Below are 20,555 nucleotides of genomic sequence, written 5' to 3'. Positions count from 1 at the left end.
GACAACTCTACCTTTACCTGTTTGGTGTTGTTGTGCATCATGGTAAGGAGAGCAAACAGCTCAAGGAGGATGTCCACCTTTATGTCTGGCTGGAAAATCAAAACAAAAAGGACAGCAATATGACAGCTTCCGCACTGGATCATTGCTTCCGCCACCCACTCAATGGTCCGCTTCGGGAGAAAAAAAGCCTTCGCTTGTTCAGCGATTCATGTTTTGGACAAAATAAGAATATGAATATGGCATCCATGCTCTTGGCACTTCAGCAAACAATTCCTGGTCTCAGGATTGAGTACACCTTTCCAATTAGGGGGCACAGCTTTTTACCAGCAGATAGAGTATTTGGGAGAATTGAACAGAGAGTTAGGGAAGTGGACACCATCCTGCTCCCAGAAGAGTACTGCTCAATTTTGAAAACATTTGGGAATGTCTACGTGTATGGAAAGGACTGGCAGTCGTTTGATTACCGATCAGCAACCAAACATCATGTGAGGACGAAGAAAACCTTCAAAATTAGTGAGGCCCGCGTGCTAGAATTCACAAATGGCCAAGTGGGTTTTAAAACCTCCTACAGTGCTGAATACTGCCACCACAGTGTTTTGAAACGGGGCAAGAAATGGGCTGAATTCAGACCTGATCCATTACCAATGCAGACCACTGTAAAAGAGGCGAAGAAGCGTGATGTGTTTTCACTCCTTGCGGAAATAGGAGCGTCAGACGAAGTCCGGGCGTTCTATGATTCTGCTTTGTCAGTGGTGAGCGAGGCTGATGCAGCCAGCAGTGATGAAGAGCCCGGACAGGGCTGACCTGCATTCCAATGCAAGTCTGACATTGAGAAACGTCCATCATTGGACTTGTGGTGTTTTTTAAGAACTGTCACACAGTGGATATATAGCGTTTTGGAAAAAAACTTCATTATTTTTGTTAATTTGTTGTGAAAAAAGATTACTAGATTTTCAGTTTGTTCTTTGACATGTTCTAATATTTGCATATTAAACATTGAAACAGAAAAAAAGGAAGTTTGCTTTATTTTCTTTGCTGTGCAGAAATTCTCATTTTACACAAAATGCTCCAAATGGATTTATAGCGCTTTGGAAAAGAGATAGAGATAGAGATAGATAGATAGATAGATAGATATATATATATATGAAGAGTTCAGATGCAAAAACAGATATATCCATTTTTGCTGAAATGAGAAAATCAAGATTTTCTGCTGTGCATTCCAGGTGAAACCCATCAAAATGACATGGGCTGTATCTTAATCAGTAAATATGAGATAATAAAACGGCAGGATTTCAAATATTAAAATTTATTAGAAAAATACATTTTTGGTGATTTTGAACGTTTTTTATCAAAAACAGATAGATCCAAATGTCACTTTTAGACAAGTAAAAGTGGTATGAAATGACCAGAATGTCATTCTTATGGCAAGTATGATGTGGCATAATAATAAAATTAATACCAAAAAGGCTTCAATGCCCCCAAAACCAGTTTTGCCAGTTTTCTGTTGCTGATAAATTTACGGGTAAGAATCAATCTTTTGCAGACGACCACAGCCACCGAGGACACTCTCATGGCACTATCCAAAGTCACCATCACAAGTCAGCAGTATCCCAAGTAACATCACAAATCAGCAGTATCCTAATCCACCAACACAAATCAGCAGTATGTATGTCAGCATCACAAGTTGCCAGTACAACACTCCAAAATCAGAATCATAAACCTGGCAGTAAGCAGTGTTGGCAGTATCACAAGTTGAGGGGCTGTCCACTGAGTACGTACACGGAGTCACCTCACCCGGTACACCAAATTTGCAAAAGCAGAACTGACAAAATGATAGTATCATTCAAGCCTTAACAGGGGTTTGCCATCCTGAAACATTCCAGTCTGTGTGTGTGTGTACTTTATGGAGCAGCCCCCCTATCCACCCCCACCCCCCCCCCAAATGCACAAACATGAATAACGAACAACATGACGTCACAGATGATGTCAGAGAGCAGATCCTACAACAGCTGAGCATGTAATGGAATATCACAAAAATCAGTTTTCAAGCCTATACTAGCACTGAAAGGGTACATCACTGACCGACTGAAAAGGTGTGTTCGCCTCCTGATGATCAGGAGGCGAACACACCATTTCAGTCACAATAACCTTTCAAAAAATTTCCCAATTAGAGTCCAGCTCGGAAACTGATTTTTGCAACATTCCACTAATACTGATAAGCGGAAATCGGATAACCCTGCCACACTTGGCACTAGGTTCATGGAATCACACAAACTCTATTCTTCATCACTGCTCTCATCGAAGTCCTGTCTCCCAACATTCTGTCCAACATCAACCAAGGCATTCTCATAAAATTATCTGACTCCTTCACCAGCACCAAGTTCATCGATCAGCTTCAGGACATCCGTTTTCTTAGCTTCCTTCACGCAGTTGACCATTGGACTCAGAACAGGCTTGAATGATTCCCATTTTTTCCCCCTTTTCAAAACATTGTGATAGCAAAAGTCAAGACTGTAGACTTGTTTGAATCCAAGTTTGTCCCCATCTATCTCGAGCACCCTGGCCTGACTGATTTTGAATGAACGGGATGAGGAGCAGTGACCTGTCGCTGCGGACTTGAAACATAGCAAGCCCAATCAGTGCCATAAACATGAACATTTCCATGCTTTCGTAAAATATCGAGGTACTCAGATGGAAGCAGAATGGTGTCCTTCTTCCGAATGTCCTGTTCAATCCGGCCAAAAACACGGTCAGCAGGGAGGAAGCTATGGCCACGTATCGGAAAGTTGTACTCGATTTTCAGATCCCTAAATTTCTGCTTCCTTAATGCAAAGAGCATGGACAAAACATTGATATTTTTGTTTTGCCCATAGCAGGAATCAGAAAATAGCCGCAGTGTTTTAAACTGAGACAGTTCTTCATGGACTACAGTTCCGAAGTAATGCTGAAGGGCAGATGCCACCATGTTGCTGTCCTTTCTGTTCTGATTTTCCAGCCAGACGAACAGATGAATGTCCTCCTTCCCTTGTGGCTGGCCTCGCCCACGGTGACGAACAACACCAAAAACATACAGATAGAGTTGGCGGGAATAATACGTCTGTCCAATGGGTGTTTTGGGTAGAATGAGGTTCTCCATGATGTCGAAACAGACAGTGAAGGTATCCCCAACTGCATTCATAATGTCGTAAAACTTGCGTCCCCTGCGACGATGGAGGAGATACATGGCTGATGTTTCACGTTTCTCCTCATCAGATAGCTCTGGATCTTTTAACTTTATACGGTATTTCACACAGGAACTGCATACATCTTTCGCAGGGTGTCCAAAGCCAAGGTTAAAATCATACACGAAGACACTGTAGTAGAATGCGTACGAAATCTGGGCATGATTCTGATCCGCGAACAATCGATGCATCTTCTTGACACTGAGATCTGTCGGTAGGTACTTCCGGCCAGGGGCACCACGCCGTGCATAGTGACTGGCTCGACAAGTAAAAGTCCCGATGTGCTGCCGTACTGCTGCCTTTCTCTCATTATTCTCCTCGACCTTGCGGGCACCGCCACGATTCTCCGGCCGGGCTACTCCCTTTTCGAACCAGTACTTCGCTATGTTGGATACTCGATCTTTTTTTACACCTGAAATTACAATGAAAAATTATGAAGCAAGCCAGAAAAAACAGTTGGCAATTTAAGCACCAGGTGAGATTATTTTCCAAATAAAATGTATGACGGACAATGGACATGATGGAAACTGTCATGTTGCAGCACAAAACTTCATTGAAAAAAAACCAGTGCTTTTGAAAACCAAACAAGATTGCAAAATGTAAATCAAAATTATGATCCAGACAGCAGTGGATGCATGCATAATGTTATAGAATAACATGACAATTTAATGACTGGCCACTCTCATCATGAAAATAAATAACTAGTGCCTTGCCCTGGCCCCTGCAGTGTTTGTGGTCAGAAGAGGGGTGGGAGGGGGTGGGGGGGGGGGGGTCAAGAAGTGACCCATCCTGACATGACCAGAAACGCTGAAAAAAAGAGCATTAATTATTTTTATATATCTGGAAAAATACTCACAAAATATGCTGAGGAATGATGCCTTGCACACTGGCACTTTCTGTCTATCTTCCATCAGCACAAGGTATTTCACATCGATGTCCCTGCTCTTCTGCCTTGCTGGGTCATCCACCTTGGGCCTACGGCGTTGAGCTGCCTTAATGTTCATGTACGATAGGAGTATGGCATCCTGCTTCACTTTCTCAGCCGTCGTAAACAGGAGCCCATGCACGTAACCCACATCATCGTCAGTCAGTGTAGATGCAATGCACAAATCAGAGTTATGTACACAAGCTACACACGGAATTTTTCCGATCGAACTGTGCCGCCCTTTCTTCGCCACAGAACGAACAGATTCCTCTGGACGGCGCTTCTTCTTACGCCCATATGGCGAGAGCATCACTGGCTCTTCGATTTCATCAAATTCCTGCATTATTCCTTGCAAATTACAGCAGTTTTTAACGATAAATCGGACAGAATTTCACTTGATTCGACGATGCACAGGGCGCAGACATGTTGGATGCAGTAAACAAGCCGCGTGCGCTGATTGGCTGAATGGATGTATCGGGGTTTGGGAAAGTACGGCCTCGGCGCTTATCGTTTTCTGAAACGAAATGCGATCTTGAATGGGAAAATACGTGGACGCTATCGGGTTTTGGGAGAAAATGATTTGCCTACTGAAACGGAGGTATTGAAACATATACTTCGGTAAACATAGTTCAGTTTCATCAAAAATGGCGTTTATCGGTTTTTGCGCCTGAACTCTTCATACATACATATATATATATTTTATTTATATATATATATATATATATATATATATATATATATATATATATATATATATATATATATATATATATATATATATATATATATATATACAGTGGTACCTCGGCTTACGAGTGCCCCAACGTACGAGTTTTTCGAGATACGAGCCGTCGCTCGGGCGGTTTGTTGCTTTGGGATACGAGCCGAGATCCGATGTACGAGCTCAAAAAATTTATTTTTTTGAATTTTCCGGTTGTGGCTTCCGGTTCCGGTCACGCAGTTATCTTGCCGTGAAAGCATCTCTGCCGTGTATCGCTGCTGTTTTGTTTGTGAAAGTGGTTTTTTCTGTAAAATTTCGCGTTTTCAACCATGGGTCCGAAGAAAGTGAGTGCCAAGGGTGGGCCTGAGAGGAAGAAGAGGATGATGAGTTTGGATACGAAACACGCAATCGTCGAACAACATGAGCGAGGTATGCGTGTTGTCGACTTGGCGAGGCAGTACGATCGTACTACTTCGACGATATGTACGATTTTGAAGCAGAAGGAGTCGATAAAGGCTATAACGCCAGCCAAGGGCGTTACGACCATTTCAAAGCAACGGACCTCTGTCCATGAAGAGATGGAGAAGTTGTTGTTTGTGTGGTTGACGGAAAAGCAGCTCGCAGGAGATACCATGACCGAGAGCATCATTTGTGAGAAGGCACGAGACATTTACAGGGATTTGGTGCAGCAGACGGCGGGAACATCAACGGACGAGGCATCGGAAGAGTCATTCAAAGCCAGTCGGGGATGGTTTGATAATTTTAAGAAGAGGACCGGCATTCACTCCGTCGTCAGGCATGGTGAGGCAGCAAGCTCGGATGTGAAGGCAGCCGAAGAGTTTATTATAACTTTTGCCGAACTGATAAAAGCGGAAGGATACATCCCCCAGCAAATCTTCAACTGTGACGAGACAGGGCTCTTCTGGAAAAAGATGCCGAGGAGGACGTATATAACGGCAGAGGAGAAGAGCATGCCAGGCCACAAACCCATGAAGGATCGGTTAACCCTTGCACTGTGTGCGAATGCGAGTGGCGACTGCAAGATTAAGCCGCTACTGGTATATCACTCTGAAAACCCCAGAGCGTTTAAGTCTCATAAGATCCTTAAAGAAAAACTGCAGGTTATGTGGAGAGCAAACGCAAAGGCGTGGGTTACCAGGCAGTTATTTGTGGAGTGGGTAAACCTGGTCATTGGTCCTGGCATCAAGAAGTACCTTTTGGAGAATAAGCTACCCCTGCAAGCCCTTCTCGTCCTTGACAATGCTCCCGCACACCCACCAAACCTCGTAGACGACATCCTTGAAGAATTTGCATTCATTAAGGTCCGCTACCTTCCACCCAACACCACCCCTATCCTGCAGCCCATGGACCAGCAGGTGATTTCCAATTTCAAAAAGCTCTTCACCAAGCACCTGTTCCGGCGCTGCTTTGAGGTTACGGAGAGCACAAACCTCACCCTTCGAGAGTTCTGGAAGGATCACTACAATATCGTGGCCTGCCTCAGAATTATCGACATGGCCTGGCAGGGTGTTACAAGGAGGACCTTAAACTCTGCATGGAAGAAGCTGTGGCCTGAGGTTGTGTCCGAAAGTGTTAGTGCTACTGAGGAAGTGTTAGTGGTGGAGGAGATTGTGTCCCTCGGAAGGTCCATGGGCCTGCAAGTGGATGAAGACGACGTTAACGACCTCGTCGAGAAACACAATGAGGAACTGACAACGGAGGAATTAAAGGAGCTACAGCAGCAGCAGAATACGGAGGTTTTGCAGGAACTAAACGCGGAGGAGCCAGAGGCGGAGGAGGTTATCGCGACAAGTGAGATAAAGGAAATGTTGGGAATGTGGGAGAAAATTTCAGAATTTGTTCAAAAGAAACACCCTGAAAAAGTTGCAACAGGTCGTGCGTTGGCGCTGTGTAACGACACTTGCCTCACTCATTTCCGAAAAATTTTGAAAGGGAGGAAGAAACAAACCTCGTTGGACAGGTTTTTAGTGAAACGCCCGGCAAGTGAAAGCGAGGACAGTGTGGCGAAAAAGGCAAAAGGTATCTCCTCCACCTCTGCCAGCATCTTCGTCTGATCTTCAAGGTAAATACATACAGTACACTTAATAAAACCAGTTTATTTCTTTACATTCTCTTGTATTATGTACAGTATATACGAGGTCGTGCTTGTTTATACATTATTTGTTATTTATAAAGTACATTTTTGTTATTTAAAAGCACCTAACAAAAAAAATTGGTGTTTTTTTTTTGAGGCTGGAACGGATTAATAGCATTTCAATGCATTTGAATGGGAAAATTTGCTTTGACTTACGAGCGATTTGGCTTACGAGCTCCGTCACGGAACGGATTAAACTCGTAAGCCGAGGTACCACTGTATATATATATATATATATATATATATATATATATATATATATATATATATATATATATATATATATATATATATATATATATATATATATATATTGTTGCGGATATGGGACTTGGCCTCAATATCCGCTTGTAAATACTCCCCTATTTCCCCAATACTCCCCAACTATCCCCAATCCCCCATTCCCTAGTCCCATTGCCTGTAAATAACACTCTGTAGAACCGACCTTCCCCTTTTTCCCCCATTAAATGTCGTGCCCAGGTCCACCGCATCTCACGTAGACAACTTTCGGACATCTTGCTAGTTATTCTTAGTCTATGTCAGTTAAGGACTCGTTTCCATTAATTCTGACTCTTCGTTGCACCAGAATGTGATTATATGGCACCAGTAGTGAGTTTAGGACCTTCCCATACCTCCTCCCATCTTCTTCCCCAAACAACAACAACAACAACAACTACAACTACAACAACAACTACAACAACAACTACAACAACAGAGGGGCGCGGCACGGCGTGCGGGGAGTGTGCGTCCTCACTCCGGCTCGGTTAGCCGCCATTACCCATGTGCGCCGACGGGGTTACCAAGAAGGGGCTGCCTGTCGGCCCCTCGTCAAGGGCGGAGCCGGTAACCCCCCCGCACGCACCCAATGAGAAGCAACGGGCCGATTCCATCTGGGGCGGAGCTAACGAGCCGAGGGCGTGTCACTCCCCGCCGGATATACGTGGCGACTTACCGGATGTGACGTCAGATGCGCCCCCAGCTTGAGAAGACAATCACCACATCCGAGCGCTGCGACCTCCCCGCATCTCTAGACCGGACCGGGTCGATCCTGCCCTGAGCCCAGGTGCACCTGGAGCCATCGATTCTGCCTTTCCCTGCCATCAATCCCCGTGTGAGTCAGTTTTGTCCTGTTTATCTGTCGTCTGTCAGGGAATAAGATAAGTGTGTCTAAGTGCCTGTCTTTCTATGCTGTCCCTCTCATTCCTGTAATCTAACCTTCCGCCCTAATATAACCTCCTCCGGAGGTCTTGAGAACTGAACCCTTGGTATCGTGTCATTTTAGTCCCAGCCGTTGTGTCCTTTTCCTTCATTGATTCAGCGTAGCGCGACTCGGCAACGTTCGAGTGGAATCGGGTAAACTGTGCAGACGTGGTCATACCAAACCGCTCGGTAAACCAACATCCACAACCGCGTCTGTAACAATTGGTGTCGAGGAGTGGAATTCGGACCCGGGACTAAATTTATTAGGCCCAAATTTTGGAACACCAATTGTACCACTAGGGTAACAATTGGTGTTGGAGAGGTAGAATTCGACCCGGAGCGCGTTTCCCGCTCAAAATTATAACGGCGAAATTTGAATTTGTTTTACGAAAATAAAAACCCGAATTTTGAAAGTCGCGCTATGGCGGATCAAGACAGCTGGGGTCCGGTAGAGGAGAGTGAGGCAGGGTCGGTCCAGGACCAAAATGAGGGACATAAGGAGAGCGAAGCAGTGAGGGTGGCAGGGGCACAAAATAGCGTCGTTGTGCCCGACATTGCGGGAGCGCAAAATGGCGCCTCGCTGGTCACCGCGCCCGCGACCGTGGCAGCGCCCCTGGTGGATTTGAACCTTTTTTTTCTACAAATGAAGGCCCTTATGGACAAGAATAGCGAAGAAATGGAAAGCAGAATGATGGGGGTAATGGGGAACCGGATGGATGCTCAGAGTGAGCGATTGGAGGGCCAATTGGGGGTAATGGGAAACCAAATGGGGGTAATGAGGGACGAAGCGAGGGGTACCGGTGAGGGATTAGACAAGAAATTAGAGGGGTTAGACAATGGGATAGAAGGGGTGAAACATGGGTTAATGGGGGTAGAAAACAGAATGGCCGCTCAAGAGAATCAAATGGAAGGGATGCAAAAGGGGTTAGAGGGGGTAGAAAATAGAATGGCTGCCCAGGAGAATCAGATAGAGGAGGTGAAAAATGGGTTAGAGGGGTTAGAAAACAGGATGGAAGGCAAATTGAGGGACATGAGGGACCAAGCGGAAAGGGAAGTTAACCAAATGGGGCAGCAGATAGAGGGGGTCAGAATGGGGGTAGAAACCAAACTGGATGCTCACAGGGAGGAAATGGAGCAGATGAGGGTGGCATCTGGGCAGGAGATGCAAGTGATGGGAGAGGAGATCAGAAGAGGGGTGAGTGAGGAGGTCGGAGGAGTGCGCGAGGAGGTGAGGCACTGTAAGGAGCGCATGGAGAAGGAGGTGAGAAAGGGGACTGTAAAATTGCAAGGGGGTATAGAGGAGTTGACGCTGGGAGTAGAACAACTGACAGTGGGACAAAAGGAGTTGGGGGACCAGGTAAAGAAGAACACAGCGGTAATAGAGGGTTTAAAATCGACACAGAAGGAGATGAAAAAGGACGTAGGGGTAATTAAAAAAGAGTGTCAGACGGTACATGAGGACCTGACGAGGAAAATGGACAAGGTGGTAGAGGTGATGGAGGTTAAAGAACGGGAGGTGCGGGAGCACATAGAAAAAAATAAAGTGGAGTTAGAGGAAGAACTTAAAGGGGCGCACGAAGAGATGAAGGAGGTGAAGCAGAAATTAGAAGAAGTGGAAGAAGGGATGAGCGAAATTAAGAAGCGACGGAGAGAGGATAAGAAAGAGATAAAGGAGGAAGTAAAAGAATTGGTCCAAAGTCTGTGTTTGGATCGTGATGATGTGCTCATTAACCGGATGAGGGATTCGCAGGTGATGGAGGAGAAGCGAAGAGAAAGAGGACCCGGTGTAAGTGGTGACCAATATGGTCGTGCGTATGATGCGCCAGGTGATTTAATAAGCTTGGGGGTCGAGATGGACCCGGGTGTTCGTGAGAGGCCGTTGGTGAAGTGTGCGACAGGTCTGGTGTGCGAAAAAGGAGGTGTGCGAGAAAGTCCGACTCTGGGGTGTGTGAGGAAAAAGTGCGTGCCAAGGAGTGAGGATGCTGGCGAGAATGAGTCGGTCGTAGCGCGTGTGCGAGGGAGCACATGGAAGCGCGGTGTGGTAAGTGCTACAGAGGGTGACAAGGAGAGTGAGTTGGTTGTGACCGGTGAGCGAGGATGTACACCTGGGATGGAAGGATGCACACCTGGAATGGTAGAGCGTGAGTGGGAATGCACGCTGGAATTGGTAGTGAGGCACGTGGTAGGATGTGCGAGTGAGGGCACACCTGTGATTGTCACAGAGGAGGTGACCGAGGAGGGGGCGCGAAGAGGTGTATTGGTGAGGTGTGCGAGCGGCAAATGTGTGCCAAGGTGTTCGGTGGTCAGGTGTGTGACCAAGGCTGTGAGTGGAATGAGGGTACCTAGGTGTGTAAGGAAAGGTACGAGGAGCATGGAAACGGCTGGATGTGTGAGCAAGGAACGGGCTGCGGGGTGTAAGCGTCCAGGTGAAGCATCGACGGTAACCGGTTTAGAGGTTAGGTCGACTTTTAGCCGAAGCGGGCCCTCGGTGCGTGCCGGGCCTCGCTTTGAACGGCCGCGTCTGTGCTCCACTAGGCGGAGCGGGCGGCTGGATAGGAAGGGTCGTCATGGCGACCACGTTTTGTTGAGACGTGCCGGCAGGTCGAGATCGGGACATTGGATGGCTCCACGCCGAGGTGGTGCGTGGGATCTCGGCCCGGGTAAGCCCCCGTCCCTGCCCCGAATGCCGGACGCATCCAGCCGCCGGCACAAAACAACCAGCATCCATTGCTTGGCTTTACGAAGCCGGGCTTTGGACAGGAATTGGCGCACCGAGAGGCATTAGTGAGTAGACTGGGTGATGAGGTTAGTGTTTTGGACCCAAAATTAGAGAAAAACAAAATTTGATGATTGGCAAGGGATTGGCAGTAGTGATTGGCAGATGATGGGTAGTGATTGGCAAATTTTTGATTTGTTGAAATTTGATGTGCAACATTGGTAGTGAGCGATGGGCCCGGTGGGTAAGGGGGGGCATCCCTGCCACCCTTCCCATAGGGGGGCAAAGGAGCAATAGATTATGGGGTGTATGGCAGTGAAAACTAGCCCGGGTGGGTTAGGTTATATTGATAGGGCCCTAGAAGATGACATTAGGTGACGTTAAGATTAGTTAGTGACTGATACCTGTAGTGGGGACGCAGGTAGATTAGTATGGATGATAATGACGTGGGAGCGCAATAGTTTAAAGGGACGACTGGGAAGCGCAAGTTTCAGAGGGGAGTAGTTAGATGAGATGATGCTGGTTGAGAATTGAACAGGTGTGATTGCACAGGTGTGCAACTGGACAGGTGTGTGGAGCAGTGTGTGAGTAATGAGTGTTGTGGATCAGCGCGAATGCGCTTGGGGAGAGAAGGGTGCAAGTGGCACCAGGTGTGAGAGCACAGGTGTGCAGGTACAGGTGTGTGGAGAGAGTTGGAGTAAGTGGTACGGAGTGGTGTGCATGGTGCGAAGGTGTGAATGGGGGAAGAGTGGACCCCCATCACGGATACCCGGGGCGGGTAGTGTAAGTGTTAGGTAGAGGGTACAGGTAAATTGTGGTTGGATATTGGCATCTGTGGTGCGGTTGCAGAATGGTGTTGTGGATGGGTGCATTAGTGTCGTGGAAATGGCTGGGCGTGTAGCCTGTTAGTGTGTGTAGTTGGTTGGGCACTCCACCACTGTGAGGATGTCGGCCAGGTGAGGCCGCAGGTGGGCTCTGGGAGCCGGTAGTTGTGAGTGGGTGCCTGAGGATCCCGGGTGTGGATCGGGTAGCCCAGTGCCAGAGAGGGCACCGAGTGGGGAGAGCGCCAGAGGGCCTTCCCCAGGTAGTTAGGTTAGGGTAAGGAGCAGGTAAGCTCGGAGGCAACTGCAGTGGTGGGGGTGTGCAGGTGGGTAGACCCGCTGGGAGAGGTACACGTCGCGGCCCAGAAATTGTGCGAGGGCACCGGGAGATGAATCGGGGGAGTGAGACCCCAAATTGAAAAGCACCACAGTTTGGCCAATGGGAATTGGTTTTTAGAACCCATAGTGTAAGAGGGCCAATGGTTTGGCCGGAGAAAGACCCCGGGTAGTGTAAAGTTGTTAAAGTCATTTAGGAAATAGTTAGGATTGATGAACCTGTCGCACCATACGCAGCCACTTACCTGTGGTGATGATGATGACTCCACACCTGTGTTTTCTTTGTTCTGTGTGCAAGAAATGAGAATTGCTGTGTGGATTGGTGAGACGCATCACGACGTGGATGAGACATTGGGGTGATTCCATCTCTCCCTCCCTAGGAGGGACTGATGATGAATTGGTGATGGCAAATTATGATGTTGAGTTGGAGATGGCAAATTTGATTGGTTAGGAGGGAGAGAAGACGAATTTGGTTTATGGGAGGAACGGGGAAGACAGTAGGGATGTTTGTTGATTTGTAAAGTAGATGTTTATGGGTAGTGTTGTGTTTTGTGGATACAGTAAGGGGTAAGGGAGGGGCCATGTAGGTTACCTGGTGGGGGGGGCGTACGGTAGGAACGTACCTGTCTCACCTGGTTCCCATGTGCCCCCAGTGTGCATCATCTTGTATTGCGTGCACTTTTGCGCCCTTACCACCTTACTCACTTGTCTGCTTCTTTTGTCTCCCACCTCCGAGGATCTGGTTTTGGGGCAGAGAGAGAGGAGAGAGAGGTGCTGGCTACGCAGTTGTGGGCCTGCACTTTCGCTGCTTGCTGCCTGGATCGATACACCATATGGACCGCAATGTTGGTGGCCACCCACAATGGACCGCAGTTCTTTTGCGGCCAAGCACCACCCGTGGATGGACCTATGGGTCAACGTGGCACCTATGCCATACAAGGTGAACCACTAACAGTTGGCCCCCTGAAGGCCACAATAAAGAAATGGACGCGGTTGGCGCCTTTCTTTATTTTTGAAAGCAGTAAGAAGGCCAAGAGCACCACATGAAGGCAAGACCAGTGGCAGAACATCGGCCGGCTGCGACACCACCGGTGATTTATAGACACTTTATTGGTGCACCGGATGGTGCTGACTGTACATGATGGGGTGGTGCTTTTGGTGCTTGGAAGGGGTGCTCTGCACGTTATTAAAGGCCGTAAGGCCACAGAGCACTCGTGGGTTGGTGTATCGATGCTGGCATGCGTGCTCTCTCTCTATGCATAACATCTGCATGTGTTCCTCCAAAAACAGGTCCTGGATCGTAGTGTAAATATCAGCGTAGTCTTGTAAATAATGCTCCCTACCGGCTGTATGTTTAGTTTGCGAATTCTTTCCGGATTCGGTTATCCTGTGGGTGTGTTTCTGTGAGGAGAAGGGTGCAACGTCGCAGGGGGACATATTTACTCATTTGTGAATATCTGTAAAACTGTCGCACTCAGGGTAGAGTTAATAGTAGAGGGAACTACATCTGAGTGCCACACTAAAATAGGTAAAAATTTATCGGGTCGGGACGCCCCGAGGGTAGAGAAGGGTGCAATGTTGCGGATATGGGACTTGGCCTCAATATCCGCTTGTAAATACTCCCCTATTTCCCCAATACTCCCCAACTATCCCCAATCCCCCATTCCCTAGTCCCATTGCCTGTAAATAACACTCTGTAGAACCGACCTTCCCCTTTTTCCCCCATTAAATGTCGTGCCCAGGTCCACCGCATCTCACGTAGACAACTTTCGGACATCTTGCTAGTTATTCTTAGTCTATGTCAGTTAAGGACTCGTTTCCATTAATTCTGACTCTTCGTTGCACCAGAATGTGATTATATGGCACCAGTAGTGAGTTTAGGACCTTCCCATACCTCCTCCCATCTTCTTCCCCAAACAACAACAACAACAACAACTACAACAACAACTACAACAACAACTACAACAACAACTACAACAACAGAGGGGCGCGGCGCGGCGTGCGGGGAGTGTGCGTCCTCACTCCGGCTCGGTTAGCCGCCATTACCCATGTGCGCCGACGGGGTTACCAAGAAGGGGCTGCCTGTCGGCCCCTCGTCAAGGGCGGAGCCGGTAACCCCCCCGCACGCACCCAATGAGAAGCAACGGGCCGATTCCATCTGGGGCGGAGCTAACGAGCCGAGGGCGTGTCACTCCCCGCCGGATATACGCGGCGACTTACCGGATGTGACGTCAGATGCGCGCCCAGCTTGAGAAGACAATCACCACATCCGAGCGCTGCGACCTCCCCGCATCTCTAGACCGGACCGGGTCGATCCTGCCCTGAGCCCAGGTGCACCTGGAGCCATCGATTCTGCCTTTCCCTGCCATCAATCCCCGTGTGAGTCAGTTTTGTCCTGTTTATCTGTCGTCTGTCAGGGAATAAGATAAGTGTGTCTAAGTGCCTGTCTTTCTATGCTGTCCCTCTCATTCCTGTAATCTAACCTTCCGCCCTAATATAACCTCCTCCGGAGGTCTTGAGAACTGAACCCTTGGTGTCGTGTCATTTTAGTCCCAGCCGTTGTGTCCTTTTCCTTCATTGATTCAGCGTAGCGCGACTCGGCAACGTTCGAGTGGAATCGGGTAAACTGTGCAGACGTGGTCATACCAAACCGCTCGGTAAACCAACATCCACAACCGCGTCTGTAACAATATATATATATATATATATATATATATATATACAGTATATATATATATATACACACACACACACACACACACACACACACACACACACACACACACACACACACACACACACACACACACACACACACACACACACTGTATGGCCAAAAGTATGCAGACACCCCTTCTAATTAGTGGATTCGGCTGTTTCAGCCACACCATTGCTGACAGGTATATATAATCAAGCACACAGCCATGCAATCTCCATAGACAAACATTGGCAGCAGAATGGGCCATACTGAAGAGCTCAGTGACTTTCAACGTGGCACCGCCATAGGATGTCACCTTTCCAACAAGTCAGTTCGTCAAATTTCTGGCCTGCTAGAGATGCCCCGGTCAACTGTAAGTGCTGTTATTGTGAAGTAGACACGTCTAGGAGCAACAACAGCTCAACCGTGAAGTGGTAGGCCACACAAGCTCACAGAACGGGACCGCTGGGTGCTGAAGCACGTAGCACGTAAAATCGTCTGTCCGCGGTTGCAACACTCACTACCAAGTTCGAAACTGCCTCTGGAAGCAACGTCGGCACAACTGTTCATCGGGAGCTTCATGAAATGGGTTTCCATGGCTGATGAGCCACAAACAAGCTTAAGATCACCATGTGCAATGCCAAGCGTCGGCTGAAGTGGTGTAAAGCTCACCGTCATTGGACTCTGGAGCAGTGGAAACACATTCTCTGGAATGATGGATCACGCTTCACCATCTGGCAGTCCGACGGACAAATCTGGGTTTGGCGGATGCCAGGAGAACGCTACCTGCCCGTAGCCATAGTGCCAACTGTAAAGTTTGGTGGAGAGGAATAATGGTCTGGGGCTGTTTTTCATGGTTCAGGCTAGGCCCCTTAGTTCCAGTGAAGGGAAATCTTCATGCTACAGCATACATTGACATTCTAGATGATTGTGTGCTTCCAACTTTGTGGCAACAGTTTGGGGAAGGCCTTTTCCTGTTTCAGCATGCCAATGCCCCCGTGCACAAAGCGAGGTCCATCCAGAAATGGTTCGTTGAGATTGGTGTGGAAGAGCTTGACTGGCCTGCACAGAGCCCTGATCTCAACCCCATTGAACACCTTTGGGATGAATTTGAAAGCCGACTGCGAGCCAGGCCTAAATGCCCAACATCAGTGCCCGACCTCACTCGTGCTCTTGTGGCTGAATATAAGCAAATCCCAGCAGCAATGTTGCAGCATCTTGTGGAAAGCCATCCCAGAAGAGTGGAGGCTGTTATTGCATCAAAGGGGGGGTGGTGGTGGGGGGGGGGGGGACCAACTCCATATTAATGCCCATGATTTTGGAATGAGATGTGTGATGTTCAGGTGTCCACATATCTTTGGTCATATAGTGTATATATATATATATACAATACATGTGTATATACACATACATACGCATACATATACTTACGCATACATATACTTACGCTCACATCTGGGGTCTGCCTAGCAGGCACATAGGACATGGGCCATTATAAAGCTCGCAGTGTTAAGTGTGGAAAATTTCTGAGGAGATTTTGGGTGGCTCTATAGTGCAGTGGGCTGTCACCGCGAAAGTGATGGAGGCCCTTGGTTTGAGTCCCGTGTTGAGTCAGAGTTTTTCACACTTAGCCCCACACAGGAATTTAATTCCTGTTTATAAAAATTGCTTCAGATCATCCAGTGTGGCAGGGCGGTTGACACAGACAGAGCCCTTGGCAGCCCCCCAGAACCAGTAGTCCAGAGGGTTCAAGTCTGGGATTTGGGGTGCCCAGTCATGAGCGGTACCCAGGGCAACGAGGCGGTTTCTGAAAAGCTGCTGCAGGAAAGTGATGTTGTCACCAGCTGTATGCGGGGGTTCACCATCCTGCATAAACCAGGTCAGGCTGAGCTGGTTTGGAGTGACCTTTTGGGCTAGATCATTATGGAACTTCTGGAGCATGGCCCGGTAGCGCTCACCGTTGATCCTCACCGTCCTGCTGTTGTCATTCTCAAACCAGTAAGGCCCAAGCATTCTCCATCTGGCATTGAAGGCGCAGAAGCATGTGACCTTAGACCCTTTCAGGTACCTGTCAGTGATCTCCTCAGGTGGTTCTGCCCCTCAGAAAATGTTGTTGTGGTTGTTGATGGCACTGTTTAAGTGGAAATGGGCTTCTGCTCCACTGTCAATGGCATAGTTGAGCTACGGAGCTAGAAATCCCAGGGAACAAACACCATGATAACACCTCCAAACCCTGAAAAGGAAAACGGAATAGGTGAAAAAAAAACAAAGAAATGGCAGGAAGTCAAAGCTGTATCAATGTGTGTGTGTGTGTGTGTGTGTGTGTGTGTGTATGTGTGTGTGTGTGTGTGTGTGTGTGTGTGTGTGTGTGTGTGTGTGTGTGTGCGTGCGCGCGAGGCTGAACCCCCTAACTTGACTGGGAAGCAAGGCACAGATTGAGTCTCACCCCAGCAATTGCTGCACAACCCGTTAGCAACAAGTGTAGCCTGCCACGCTGACATATTGTCTCTGCCCTGCTCCTCGACAATTAGGAGGTTTGCAGTCAGGAACATTAAATTTGACTGAGGAAGCACACTAACCCTATGACATGACACTGACATCATAGTACATGGTGTTGTGTCATTGTAGTGCAAAATTTGCTACACTAGTGGAACCAATGTTTTTTGGAATCCTTATACCCTAGGCAACAAGACCTGAGTTGGTTCCATTTTTTTCAATGGCGTCTTTGGCGGCCATTTTGACTTTCAAAATGGCCGCCATTTTTTGCAATTTTGTATGTATCTTTTCACATAAAACACTTTGATTAACCATTTTTTCTGGCATTTTTGTCATTCCTTGTACAGAAAATCCACCAGAACACTTATATCCAGTTAACAGACGTTTTTTGAGAAATATCTTTGGCTAACAACTTGTTTTGAGCATAATCTAGTGGGTTGTAGCTGAAGAAGTATATGCACAAATTTTCTAGAGACGCTAAGTACAGGAAGAAATCTGGCTGCTTCAGTGAACGTGTGAAGTTAATCAGCGCCAACACTTGCCTCATGTACATTCGTGCCCATTGATACATTGGGAATTTACTGTGGCTCCTGTCAAAATCACTCAGCTGCTTTTCCAAGTTTAGATGTTCAATCTCCATTAGAAGTTGGTGATGGGCTTCCTGAATGCCTACCTCTTTCTTGTTTGCTTCTATCAAGTTATCCATACAGGCAGATAGAGCTTCTACAACTGCAGGCTTCTCTTTCAGAAATTCTGCAAGCCAGAGATCAAAGAATACCTCTAATGTGAGCTCATGAGATTGAACAGCACGATTGTGGTGATTCCCATTGAGTATCTGATTTACTGTCACAGTGCTGTACAGATCCTTGCTCCAAGCTTCATCAAGCCTGCTGTGCTCAACAGTCCTCCCAAGGCACCTTAGTGCACACAAGACAGTGTGGAAACCACCAGGGCATACCATCCATTTCCCAGCATATTGGTCATGAAGATATTCTAACTTTAGGGCCCTCTTGTAAAGATCCATGTCAAATGTAACTAAGATCGTTCCAGTGTTTTCTGGACACACAACACTATTGAGGTACGAAAGCTTCTCAAGAACTGTCACCAGTGTTGTCCACTCATGAGCTGGTGCCTTAATGACAGGCATTGTGTGATCTTGATCAAGGTTGGGTGTCTTGTTCTCTTCTGGAGTGCACACACGAGAATTGTATGCTGACCAAACTGGTATACCGTCTGACGTCTCTTCATGGTGCCTCTGTGAATACCGTGAAAGTAGCCATGCTAAGTCTTGCTGTGTTGCATTAACAACTTTATCTTGATACTGACCAAGTTTAAAGTTTTCATAGCGTGGACTTCTACTTGGCTTGGAGTTAGGGACGAAGACGCCATTGAAAAAAATGGAACCAATTCCGGTCTTGTTGCCAAGGATATATAGATGCAAAAAAACATTGGTTCCACTAGTGTAGCAAATTTTGCACTTACATATAATAATTCTACATAACACCATGTACTATCATGCACATAAATTATACCAACACATCACCTCCAAACTAGGAGGCATCCGTGTGGTACTCAAGTCTTTCCAGACTGAGATTAAAGCTCTATGGTCACAAATAGACAAAGGAAGAGATGTCGATCTAGATTTTGCCCTTGTTATGGGCCTTATGGGGCCTGCCTTTTTATAATAAAAAAGGTAAACAATCAAACATTTAAACAGCCTTGGACGTGCACCTTGACCCCACGGCCAAGGCACACCGTCTATTAAGACTGTCCCATTAGCATACACATTACACATGCACCTCAACCAAAAGGCTAAAGCACATGGTCAATCAAAACACATGCATCGTGACCCCGAAGGGCCAGAATGCATGGTCATACAATTGGACCCCTCCTCCATAGGAGTGAGTCCCCACGACTTCAACACCATGCCGTCCCGACGAGGGCTTATTTTTTCCCTCATCAGAACAACATACTGCAAATTGTTTATTTGTGACCAAATTAAGCCACTAATAAACACAGATTGAACCCCCTAACTTGACTGGGAAGCAAGGCACAGATTGAGTCTCACCGCAGCAATTGCTCCACAACTCGTGAACAACAAGTGTAGCCTGCGTTAGCAACAAAGACCCCGGGTGTGCCATCGGTTCCCGCAAAAATAACACTTTGCATTCTCGGGAGAGGAGATCGCAGCGGTTGTACCCTGGGCTTCTTATTCGGGCGCCGGCGGGGCATCGGTTGCTCCCAGAGCCGTCGCGGCGCCCGCAAGGGGTCGCTCGGCATTCGAGGCTAGCTCCGTGTAAGCTTCGGCGGTAGCTCCTGCAGTTATGTAAGGCCGTCCTGTGTAATTTATTAAGTATGGTGACGCTCCTGCAGATATATATATATACACTGGAACCCCGCTATAACGAACACCAGTATTACATACTTCCGGAGCAAACGAACGAACTTCCTGTCCCCCGCATATTTAATGAGATTCTATTGTTTAACGTAAGGCAAATCAATATGGCGTCCCGTAAACGCAAGATCTTGTCAGTTGAAGACAAGCTCCGTATCATTGATCGTCTCAGTCTTGGTGAGAAAGCAGCAAACCTTTCCAGAGAATACGGCATTCCTAAGAGCAGCATATCAACGTTCTAAGGAAAGGAAAAGGAGTTACGGGAATTTGTCCACAAATGCAGTCAACAAGATGGTTTGAAGCGGAAGAAAATACATGAATGAACAATACAAATTTGTTGTTTTACATATGAATAGGTGTGATAGTATGGTGATTCGTACGTTATTCAGTATTACGAACACTTCAAAATAAGGAACTTTTTTTTATGTCTCCCGAGCAGTTCGTTTTTTGGGGTTACAGTGTGTGTGTGTATATATATATATATATATATATATATATATATATATATATATATATATATATATATATATATATATATATATATATATATATATATATATATATATATACTGTATATATATCTGTGAAGAATCAGCTCTTCGTTTGCAAAGAAGTCCACAAATAGCCTGAAAAATGACGCAGTTTTTTATTAAAGCCAACTTATACGGATCCGGAGGAGACCGACGTCTACAGCAAGCTACAGCAAGAACATGCCAAGTCAAGCCTTCCTGAAAACGCATTGATTCTCATTCACTTATATACGAATACGATTATCAGAAAATCTCCGAGAGAACGAAGCGACTGGCGAGAGTCCCTCCCACCGTTATCATTCGGGGGAGTCAGCCTTTCCTTATCATTTGGACCAATTGTT

Source organism: Myxine glutinosa, chromosome 7 (assembly GCF_964187855.1).
Source record: "Myxine glutinosa chromosome 7, kmMyxGlut1.1, whole genome shotgun sequence".
In the NCBI taxonomy this organism is placed as follows: domain Eukaryota; kingdom Metazoa; phylum Chordata; class Myxini; order Myxiniformes; family Myxinidae; genus Myxine; species Myxine glutinosa.
This window is presented reverse-complemented; position numbering follows the sequence as displayed.